General features: G+C 40.5%; 1 long non-coding RNA gene and 1 other non-coding gene across 2 annotated transcripts; one reads left to right on the top strand and one right to left on the bottom strand.

Annotated features, from left to right (window-relative positions):
- The first annotated feature begins 387 nt into the window (after positions 1 to 387).
- Positions 388 to 459, top strand: TRNAC-GCA (transfer RNA cysteine (anticodon GCA)). The gene has a single exon. It is a non-coding gene; the product is annotated as a tRNA-Cys (tRNA).
- A 3,412-nt stretch (positions 460 to 3,871) lies between these two features.
- Positions 3,872 to 4,803, bottom strand: LOC145517848 (uncharacterized). The gene is made up of 2 exons (XR_014062385.1): positions 4,629 to 4,803; positions 3,872 to 4,022 (listed from the first exon to the last, which is right to left on the bottom strand). It is a non-coding gene; the product is annotated as an uncharacterized LOC145517848 (long non-coding RNA).
- Positions 4,804 to 10,895: the final 6,092 nt, after the last annotated feature.

Raw genomic sequence — 10,895 nt, 5'->3', positions numbered from 1 at the left:
ATTCACAATGTGGTATCCGTTTCGTGCGTACAGCTTAGAAGTTCAGTTATACATATATACTTGTCCGTTCTCTTTTTCAGATTTTCTTCCCATATGGATTATTACAGAATATTGAGTAGAGTTCCCTGTGCTATATAGTAGGTCCTTATTTGTTATCTGTTTTATATATAACAGTATGTATATGTTAATCCCAAGCTCCTAATTTATCCCCCCCCCCCAAACATTTTCCCTTTTGGAACCATAAGTTTGCTTTTGAAATCTGTGAGTCTGTTTCTGTTTTGTAAATAAGCTCATTTGTGTCATTTTTTTTTTGATTCCACATATAAGTGATATCATATGATATTTGTTTTTGCCTGGCTTACTTCACTTTATTCACTTCACCTGGCTTCCCTGGTGGCTCAGAGGGTAAAGCATCTGCCTGCAGTGCAGGAGACCCGGGTTCAATCCCTGGCTTGGGAAGATCCCCTGGAGAAGGAAATGGCACCCACTCCAGTGTTCTTGCCTGAAGAATCCCATGGACCGAGGAGCCTGGTGGACTACAGTCCATGGGGTCGAAAAGAGACACGACTGAGGGACTTCACACTTATACTTACTTCACTTAATATGATAATCTCTAGGACCATTCATGTTGCTGCAAATGGCATTATTTCTTTTTTTTTTTATGGCTGAGTAACAGTGCATTGTATTTATACCATATCTTCTTTATCAGTCTGAGTGATGCTTTGTTTTACTGTTTAGTTGCTAAGTCGTGTCCTACTCTTTTTGTGACCCCATGGGCTGTAGCGTGGCTCTTCTGTCCATGGGATTTCCCAGCAAAAATACTGGAGCAGGTTGCCATTTCCTTCTCCAGGGGATGACACAGGGGTCAAAACCTTGTCTCCTGCATCGGTGGGCAGATTCTTTACCACTGAGCCGCCGGGAAAGCCCCTGATGGCTACTAGAGGGCACGTAGTTTTTCCTTCCTGAGTTCCCTCGGGGTCACCACCTCACCGTTGGCAGTGGCTACAACAGCCGATGACCAAGGTGCCCTTTGTTTGCTGATATGGCAGGCAGTGTTTTATTTCTCACTCATCTCCTCTTGTATGTAACATTCTCCCACCCTCAGCAACAAGCCAAATAGTACATTTGCTATAAGGAGGCAGGGTGTTTTATTCACATTTTTTTTTTTTAACTTTTTATTTTGTATTGGGGTATAGCCGGTTGACAATGCTGAGATAGTTTCAGGTGAACAGTAAAGGGACTCAGCCACACATACACATGCACACACATGTGTGCCCAGTACAGGAAGCCTGGATGGAAAAACGCTCAAGGTATTTGGAAAATTCTGTTTTTCTAATGAAAGCCTAGTTTCAAAGATAATTGTCTTTCTGCAGCATCATATCTTGGTCCAACGAAAGATGAACTCTGGCTTTCAGAAGATCAAAATGAACTTTCCGTTTGCACTCCTGATGTAACAACCCACCTCTCTGCTTTCTGAACCCACTTCTCCACAGCAGCAGGCGGGGAAGGGTGTGGCCATGGAACTACAAAGTACAGAGGTCGTTAATATTTTTGCTAAATTTCCCTTGTAATGGATCGTGTTCACTGAGATCCTCATTCTAATTCTTTCTTTGAGGGACTGGTGGTTAAAGAGCTCAAATTACCGAACATGTTGCATATTATAAAGCAGAAAGCAAATCTATCCCTAGTGCTAAAACAGTATTTAAATTACTTAATTACACATTATGGAACCAAAATCCCCATATACTGTAATTATTTTCAAATACTCACTTTCCTGCCAATAGCTATATTTTGCCAGGCTGTGAAGACAAAGCAAATTGGCAAGCTGATGAGAAACCTGTCATGGCAGCACAGAAAATCTTTCTGTTGCCCGTTCCACAAGCAGGTGCCTGGGATTTGATAAGATGGGAGAGGAGAATTTATTTGTTGCTAGGATTCGGGCATGTGATAGAAAACAACTTTCTGCTACTTCCATGTTCATGACCATACATCTCTGCTGGTGAAGTGTTGAGGGAGGTGTGCTATCTCAGAGGGCCTACCACCTACCACAACTCTCCAAATTTGGAGGAAAAAATATGGCTGGGCCACACCCCCCCTAAATCTGCTTCAAGCTGAAGCCACTAGAAACGTATCTCAGGAGGCTCCGAGGAGCTCCAGTTCTTTCTGTCTCAGCACAGAAAGAATCCAGTGAGAGGCAAAGTGACAGCTAAGAAATGATTTACTAGAACAGGATGCTTGTGAGGTTTATAGGCAAGCAAGATGGTGGCACCACCAGCGTTTAGTGAGCTACCGCTTTATAATCAATGGAAAAGTGGGGAGAAGGAGAAGACCGCCTTCTTCCTCCTTCTTAAGTTGACGTCACTCTTTCGTCACCAGCTCTTTGTCCAAGTCACGGGGAGGAGTTTTCTTGTCCCTAAACGGTCAAGACAGGACTGTCATGGGGCAATGGAAATGAGCAAAAAGGCAGTAACACATGGAGACTTGGTTTCAATCCCTGGGTGGGGAAGATCCCCTGGAGAAGGAAATGGCAACCCTCTCCAGCATTCTTGCCTGGAGGATCCCACAGACAGAGGAGCCTGGTGGGCTACAGTCCATGGGGTCACAAAGCACCAGACATGACGGGTGACTTTCACGTTCACGTGCTAAAACGCAGTAAGTCATCTCGAGTTTCAGCACAATATTACTCTTTTCTTATATTTTTGTTGTTAGTGTGCAGAGAGCACGTCCTAGGGATCGCTAACTTACTGAGCTCACTTGGCAGAATGCGGGTCTCGTCCTGTCATCGTTTGATTGTTTGGGGACCTGCTTCATGCTTCGGTTGCATGGTTTTGTTGCTAAGCAAGCTTGCTTGGCTTTGTGGTTGAGCAAACCTACTTTCTTGAGTGATTATTAACTTATAGGGTCTCCCATGCTTTTTTCTCTACTTAAATCCTCTAGCGGGAGTAGAGGATTTTGTACTTTGTCCCTTTGTCCCTTTACTCTGTCCCTATCAAGCCCAGCAAAGAACCTAGCAAAATGCCCAGAGCGCTGTGTGTGTGTGCGCGCGCCTCTGTGTGTGTATGTATGTATAAGGCGGGAGGGGATTCAAAACCACACATTCACAGAAGCTATTTCTAAGACTTGTATAGGGCCTATCTTCTATCTCTTAGAGTCCTTGCTAAACACCCAGCATATATGTCCCCAAATACTCCCCACATCTTTTGGGCTGCTCCATAAAATAAATTACCTACAAGAATAAAAGTATTTGGCTTTGAAGGTCTTAAGGTACAGAATGTTTAGACACCTTCTTCTCTCATAACCAAGATTTTTATTGTCAAAAATCCTACATGTAGAAATTCAGGCAAATGCACATGACTATTTATAAGATCTGGCTCTGTTTCCTACATTTCTGTGCATATAGGGATGTCCTTTGCCCCTTCAGGAAGCCCCTTTCCTGTAGTAAAGGGGCTTTACTGTAGTAAAGGGGCAAAAGCCCCTTTCCTGTAGTAAAGGGGCTTTTCCGCATCATGTAGTACGATTTAAATCATGAACAAGACATCTCCAAGATACACACGGGGCCTATAGAAAGGCTGAAAGCCAATCAGGACACAGACATGGAGATGTTCTGCAGGGCAGTGACTGTCTTTAGGATCCTTGTACTCTAAGTCAAGGTGGGGGGAATATCTTTGCTACACATGGAGGTTTCATTCTACAAATCTGCAGAAGTCCATTCATGAACACCTAGTCACAGCATACTACCCTGTAGGGAGAACTGAGTAAAGTCCCTAAAACAAGGTTCTTGTGAAGCCAAAACTTCGTAAGTGATGCCTATACTTACCCCATCCTAATTGAAGCTAGTTTGAATACTTCCACGTAATATGCCAGAGAAGAGTTATAAGTACAAACCAGCTTTTAATTAAGAGGAAAAGAGCCTATGTATGCTTGGCTGATTGGTGTTCTTTTGGTCTTCTTAATGTAGAGTGCATTGTCTCAGCATTTAAATGGCTTCCGGCTAGTAGGTACTTCTTTCAAGGCCACAGAGACTGAAATTAAGATAACACATATTAACAGAGTAGGAATAACAATAAAAGCAAATAATTGTCCTGGTTTAGGGTGCATATTGTGAGTGATTCTAAATGCATGGAAATGTAGTTATTACACCAGCATGGAGGATCATGGACCTATTTTATCGAAGTAATTACATACTCTTATTAAGTTTTGGGCACCTTGGATCATTTTAGGCAATTGAAAATTGGAAAGGAAATGTCAAACAGGTCTAATGCATGACAAACAACTTGACTTCTTGACATCAGTGGACATGGCTTCTGAGTCTCAAGGCCCATTTGCTATAGAAAATGCATGGCCTGTTGAGTTTGGGGAAGTGCTGAAGTTCAAACAGATGGCATCAGAGACAATGTTTCCCTGAAACTGCCGTGTGGATAGAGTACCATACTAACAATAGCAACAACAGTGATACTAGTGGGGTCTTACTGAATACTTAGTACATGTCAGGCATTATTGTAGGTAGGTCATAGGTTTTAACTCATTTGAACTTGACCAGAAGTTCTGCATCATGTGGTAAGAAGCATTCTGGTATCATTCTGACCATGATAACACTCCCTTCTGATCCCCAAATCAGAGGCGCTTACTTGTCCCCGACATGACACGGGCCCTCTCCTGTAACGCCATTTCATCTGTGAGCATCCTCTTCGGCTCACGCTTCTCTGGCTCCCTTGTTAGGAGAACACAGGCTGACTGAGTCCTTCATCATACTGCCTAGATCGCTTGTGATGATTCCCCCTTCATATACTTGTAGAATAGGAGCTGAGTAAATTAAGACGTGAAAATGTTAGTCACTCAACTCTGTCTGACTCTTTGCGACCTCATGGACTGTAGCCCGCCAAGCTCCTCTGTCCATGGGATTCTCCAGGAAAGAATACTGGAGTGGGTAGCCACTCTCTTCTCCAGGGGATCTTCCCTACCCAGGGATCAAACCTGGGTCTTCTGAATTGCACGCAGATTCTTTACCTTCTGAGCCACCAGGGAAGCCTCAATAAAGAAATATTATGTAGCTTTTTTTTTTTCTCAAATACTATTTCAGGATTAGTTTTCAATATTCTTTGCTTTTTGATGAAAATTCCGAATCTTTGTTTATAAAACAGTATGTAACTTTGATACCAATTTGTAAAAACGTTATACATATATATATATACATATATACATATACATAGACATATAAAGAAGAAATAGATCAGAATATATAACCACATTAACAGGGATCATCTCTGGGAGGGAAGATGATTAATAATCTTTTCTGCCTGTCTGTTTTCTGAAACAAAATGTTACAAGGCTATAATAATTGTCAACTGTTAAAAGACTTATTGATTTGAATATAATTTTGTACACGCACGCTTAGTCACTCAGTCGTGTCTGACTCTCTGAGACCCCATGAACTGCAACCCATCAGGCTCCTTTGTTCGTGGAATTCTCCAGGCAAGAATACTGAAGCAGGTTGCCATTCCTTCTCCAGGGGATCTTCCTGATCCAGGGATTGAACCTGCGTCTCTTGTGTCTCCAGCATTGGCAGGAGGATTCTTTACCACTGAGCCACCTGGGAAGCCTGACTATAATCATGGTTTTGTTCAATTACTTTTGCTGAATATTGACTAGCAAGCAGAATAAGTAGAAAGAAAAAAAACTGACAAGCAATAAGTATTTCATAAAAATTTCTAAGTGGGTAGTTTATCCTTTGAAAAATCTGAGTTTCACTGATTAAAAGCTGAGCAAATATTGCCAGGATTTCTCCCATTTCTGTCTTTCACAAAGAGATATTCCACAACTTGACTCCAAATCTAAGGTTTGGAAATATTAGAACTCTTTGGCAATCCACATATAGACTCTTGCTAAGTGATACCAGGCCAGGGCTAAGGCAAGAAAAGAAGCTTTCTTGGACACTTATACTCTCCTAAGGCACACTATAAAATTCTGGCTTCATGAATTGGAGTTACTCAAAATAACCTTACTCTGAACAACTTGGAGAAGTCAGGATTCTTTAAAACCATCCTTGTCAGGGGTCTTATTGATCAAAGAGTTTCCTGCCCTTCAAAGCTACGTGGCTGCCATGAAGAAAACTTTTCTAACAGAAATCAGCTAAAGTCTGTGCAGAGCTATTTAAGGGTCAGCTGATGCCGAAACAGCAAATTCTGAAGCAGGTTTTGAACCCATAGAAATTAGAAGAGCTTTCTATCTTGTTCCTATAGTCAAGTAAAACTTACTCTTCCTTCTTTATGGCTGCAGTAGCAACTCTTTGCTTAGTTACCTCATGGTGGTGGTTTAGTCGTTAAGTCATGTCTAACTCTTTTTGACCCCAGGGACTGTAGCCCTCCAAGCTCCTCTGTCCATGGGGATTCTCCAGGCAAGAATACTGGAGTGGGTTGCCATTTCCTTCTCCAGGGGACCTTCCTGGCCCAGGAATCAAACCCGGGTCTCTTGTATTGCAGGCAGATTCTTTACCGACTGAGTTACAAGGGAAGTTTCATAAAAGATTTCATAAAAGATGAAATCTTTTAGCTAATTCATAAAAGATTTCAACTGTCCATATAATTAACAATGGATAAGATGACATTTACAGGAGAAATATAACCTGAAAGATGAAACCAATTTGTCATAGAACAATTTTCTATTTGGTGAGACTAGCCAGGTATATACTGCCTAGATTAAACCACAGATGGTTGGTGAATCTAACTTTATCAGATTGGAACTTTTGTTATTCCCAATCTACTGATTAAGGTTTATTTAATTTTTACATCACCACCAAGATTCCTATAATTTTATTTATTTATTCTAACTTGATCATAAATTGTCAAAATTCTTCTTTTCAATGGAGTTGAAGAATAGAAAGTGCCTTGGTATTTTTATCTTCAACATAAATACATCTAACTAGCAGAATCTAAAGATTCTTCAAATAGTTTGTTAATGCTAAAAGAATGAAGGAAAACGTATACGATATTTTTAAAATTCATTTTTACTTCATTATAAAAATAATGGATGTTCATTGTAGGAAAAGTTGAACAAACAGAAGCAAAATTAGATATAAAAGTGTCTCATATTTTCACCATGTTGAACTTACCACTGTTACCATTTGGTGTATATACTCTTTTAGATTTTTTCCCCATTTTGTAGATAGATTATGCAAAAATAATTTTATGCTACAATTTGCTTTTTATTTCTCTGCAACACAGAAAAATCATCTATATTATAAATGCAATTCTACATTTTTATCCTTAAAGTCTGTTTAATATTCCATTATTTGATAGTAGCACAATTAAATAATCCCTTATTTTTTGGAGACTGAAAATATTTTCAACTATTTATTATTATTATAATGACTAATAGTGATGAAGATCTTTTCACTAAATTTCCAATCATTTCCTTTGGTTAGCTGTTTATAAATATGATTTCTTGCTCAAAAGGTGTACACGTTTTAAAACTTTAGTGATTTATTGCCAGGTTACTATTCAAAAGAATAACACTATCTTTTTCTCAACACTGTTTACTCCGAGAGCAATTTCTCTAAACCTTCTGCAACACTTAGTATTATCATTCTTAACATTTACATATCATAGTATAAAAATAATAACTAAGTATTTTAAATTTCTTTAAGTATTAGTAAAGTTGAAATTTTTTCATTTATTTATAATTAAATTGTATGTATTATTTTGTCAACTGACTTTCTTACTGTTATTTTTTAATTATGGCAACTTTATTCATATTTATTTTGAACTAGTTATGTATTGGGGCTTACCAAATGGCTCAGTGGTAAAGGATCCACCTGCCAATGCAGGAGATGCGGGTTTGATCCCTGGGTCAGGAAAATCCCCTGGAGAAGGAAATGTGAATTTACTCCAGCATTCTTGCATGGTGAATCCCATGGACAGAGGAGCCTGGCGACCTACAGTCCATGAGGTCACAAAAGAGTCGCACACAACTTAGCAACTAAACAACAACAATTGCTGATATATATTTAGGATATGAATACCTTTCTTGCCATAAATGAAACTAGTGCTTTTCCAAATTTTCATCTATGTTGAATCTTATTAGTGTCTTTACATATCACTTTTTTAAAGTTCTTAAACACCAAACTAACTGAAAAAGTTGTTAAAATAAGGTTATTCCTATAAGTATTAAGCTGGATAATCCCAAAGTCTAACTTGACCTTTTTCTCCTAAAGTGGAAAAACTCTAACACCACCCTGAAAGATTTATATCGGGTCTTTTCCTTTAAAACTTCAAAAAATAATAGAATAGCAACAATCATAGAGTTTGACCCTGTGATTCAAGCTCTGTTATCAGTAAGACAAGAAGATTTCTCCAAACTGTATTTTGTCTCAGATTTCTTCAAATGATACTTGCAGTTTTGATGAATCCAGCCAACATGTGAGATTCATGGTAGCAGTTTTAAATCCAGCCTCCAGTGTAAAAGCAAGAATAATTCTGACAAGACATTGATTTGCCGACATCTGGCTGATGACAATGGCTTAGAATCGTGTCTCCTTTCTGTTAAAAACAGAAGCTCTTGAGTGTAGGTATAAACAAGATGCAATGTAAACGTGGCATCTTCTAACAGGCTTGGAATTCTTGATGCCTTCAGTAAGCAGTGTCACTTGGCCCCAAGAGAGCGGCGCTCACTGTGCAGCCCAGTCTCTCTCAGGCCCCGCCGTGCACCGGTAACATGGAACAATCTTCTCTCCTGGGGTAGCGTGCCGCACGCACAACATCGGGGCTCTGCCGCTCTTCAGCATGATGTTGACAAAAATCTACACCTCAGTCACCTCCTCTTGACTACCATCAGAGGAAAGAAAAATGGGGCCAATGGACACACACTCAGAGTCACACTGGCACTGGCTTATGTTTATTTTTGTGGGGGCAAAAGTGATCATAGAACCTTTAGGGCATCCATGTGGTCTCACTATTCAAATGTACACGTGCATAAAGAGGAAGTATTTAGCACATCATTCATAGAGGTACGGGCTTCCTTGGTGGCTCAGATGGTAAAGAATCCGCCTGCAGTGCAGGAGACCTGGGTTCAATCCCTGGGTTAGGAAGATCCCCTGGAGAAGAGAAAGGCTACCCACTCTTGTATTCTGGCCTGTCCATGGGGTTGCAGAGTCAGACACGACTGAGCCACTTTCACTTTCACGTGGATGTACAGACTTCCATCTGAAGTCCATCTATAGGCCCCTAAAGAGGTTAGACCTTTCTGTTCTACAAAATGTGATTTCTTATACTTATCTGAGGGTCCGAGAAGCAACAGGAAAGGAGCACATTCACCAGGAGACCCGTAGTCTGGTTCCAAACGTTAGACTGTGATATGAATTATGTCTCTCGTGACTGCCAATAGAACGCCTTCCTCTTAAAAAAACAAAACAAAACAAAACTTCTGAAGACCAGAATGGACAGTTGGTCCATTTTGTTCCAGGAGAGCTGACCAAGCCCTCAGTGGATGCACCATTGTAATAACAATAAACAGTCTACTCTGTCGAAGGTGATTTATTATTTCCATCACCAGAGAAAAGCCAGTCTTCCTGCAGATGCAGGCGGTGAGTGTGTTCTCACACACAGCGTGGTGCTCTTTGTGAAGCGTTGACCAGACAGTGAGAAATCAGATATGTCCTCTTCCTGGGCCGCACACAACCCCTTCCCCACTTTCTCTCTCTGTCACTTGCCCACTTTCACTCTTGTCTAACACTTACCACTCAACTCTCATACATACTTTGATGACAGCCACGAAATAAAAGGTGTACTTCAGATGGAAGTCGGGCAGCTCACCTTAATTTGTTATAGTTCACATTGTATTTGCTGACCATTTCATTGAGATCTGGGGAAGCTGACACAATGTTAAGAAACATATACCCAAAGAGAATTTTAAAAATCATATTAATCAGGGTGTAAGATGAGATGGTTTCCCTAACAATTTGGGCTCTCTATTGGGAATAGACACACACACACACACACACACACACACACACACACACACACACACACACGTTTGTTGGAAATCTTTGACTCATAGAAGCATCTCTACCTTTGTCTCAAAAAGGAGTTCTTCCTCTGTTCTTGTCTCTTGTGTCTAAATTTCTCTTTTTTTTTCTTTATAAGGATATTAGTTATATTGGGATTAGGGTCCACACTAATGGCCTCATCTTAATTTAACTAATTATATCTGCAATGATCTTATTTTCAAAGGTGGTCATATATTCTGAGTGCTGGAATTTAAAACTTCAACTAAAACTTTTGCAGGGGTGCAATTCCACCCATAAAACTGTACATGCATATGTATGCATATGTGAATATACATAACTTTATGGGTTTATATATGTACATCACATATAGTCTTCTTCTGAAGAATATATATGGTAATGATTCCATATATATATGGAAAGAAGGAGAGGGAGAGAGAGTGCAAGCTAGCCTTATGAAGGTGTAGTTAGTGATAAAGGTGCTCCCAAACGACTTGCATCCCAGGATCTGGCTCACACCTCAGTCCTCGAGTTCTCTGAAAATGACCTGGAGTGGTGGGATGAGCCCCAGAAGAAGCAGCTTCCTTAGACACCAGAGGGCTCAAGACAAAAACAATTATTTACCCTCTGACACCCTCTCTCTTCCAGTCCCACAACTCCAGTGTATTTGGGGAGGTCTCACCTGGACTTGTTCCTTTTTGCATTCTCCCAGATCCCCCACATCCATCTGAATGGATCATCAGTTAAGATCTTAGGCCAACAAGCAGCCTCAGCTCTAAACAGGCCCTGAACTTTCCTGCACAGATGAGTGGCCCCTGATGTGCTTGGCTCTGTGTGCGTCGGTGGTGAACAGCTCTTTGTGATCCCCTGAACTGAGCCCATGGGGCTCCTCTGTCCA

The sequence above is a fragment of the Giraffa tippelskirchi genome, chromosome 8 (genome assembly GCF_054371585.1).
Source record: "Giraffa tippelskirchi isolate mGirTip1 chromosome 8, T2T-mGirTip1v1.2.pri, whole genome shotgun sequence".
Taxonomy (NCBI): domain Eukaryota; kingdom Metazoa; phylum Chordata; class Mammalia; order Artiodactyla; family Giraffidae; genus Giraffa; species Giraffa tippelskirchi.
The sequence above is the reverse complement of the archived record's forward strand: the minus strand, read 5'-3'. Positions and strand labels throughout refer to the sequence as shown.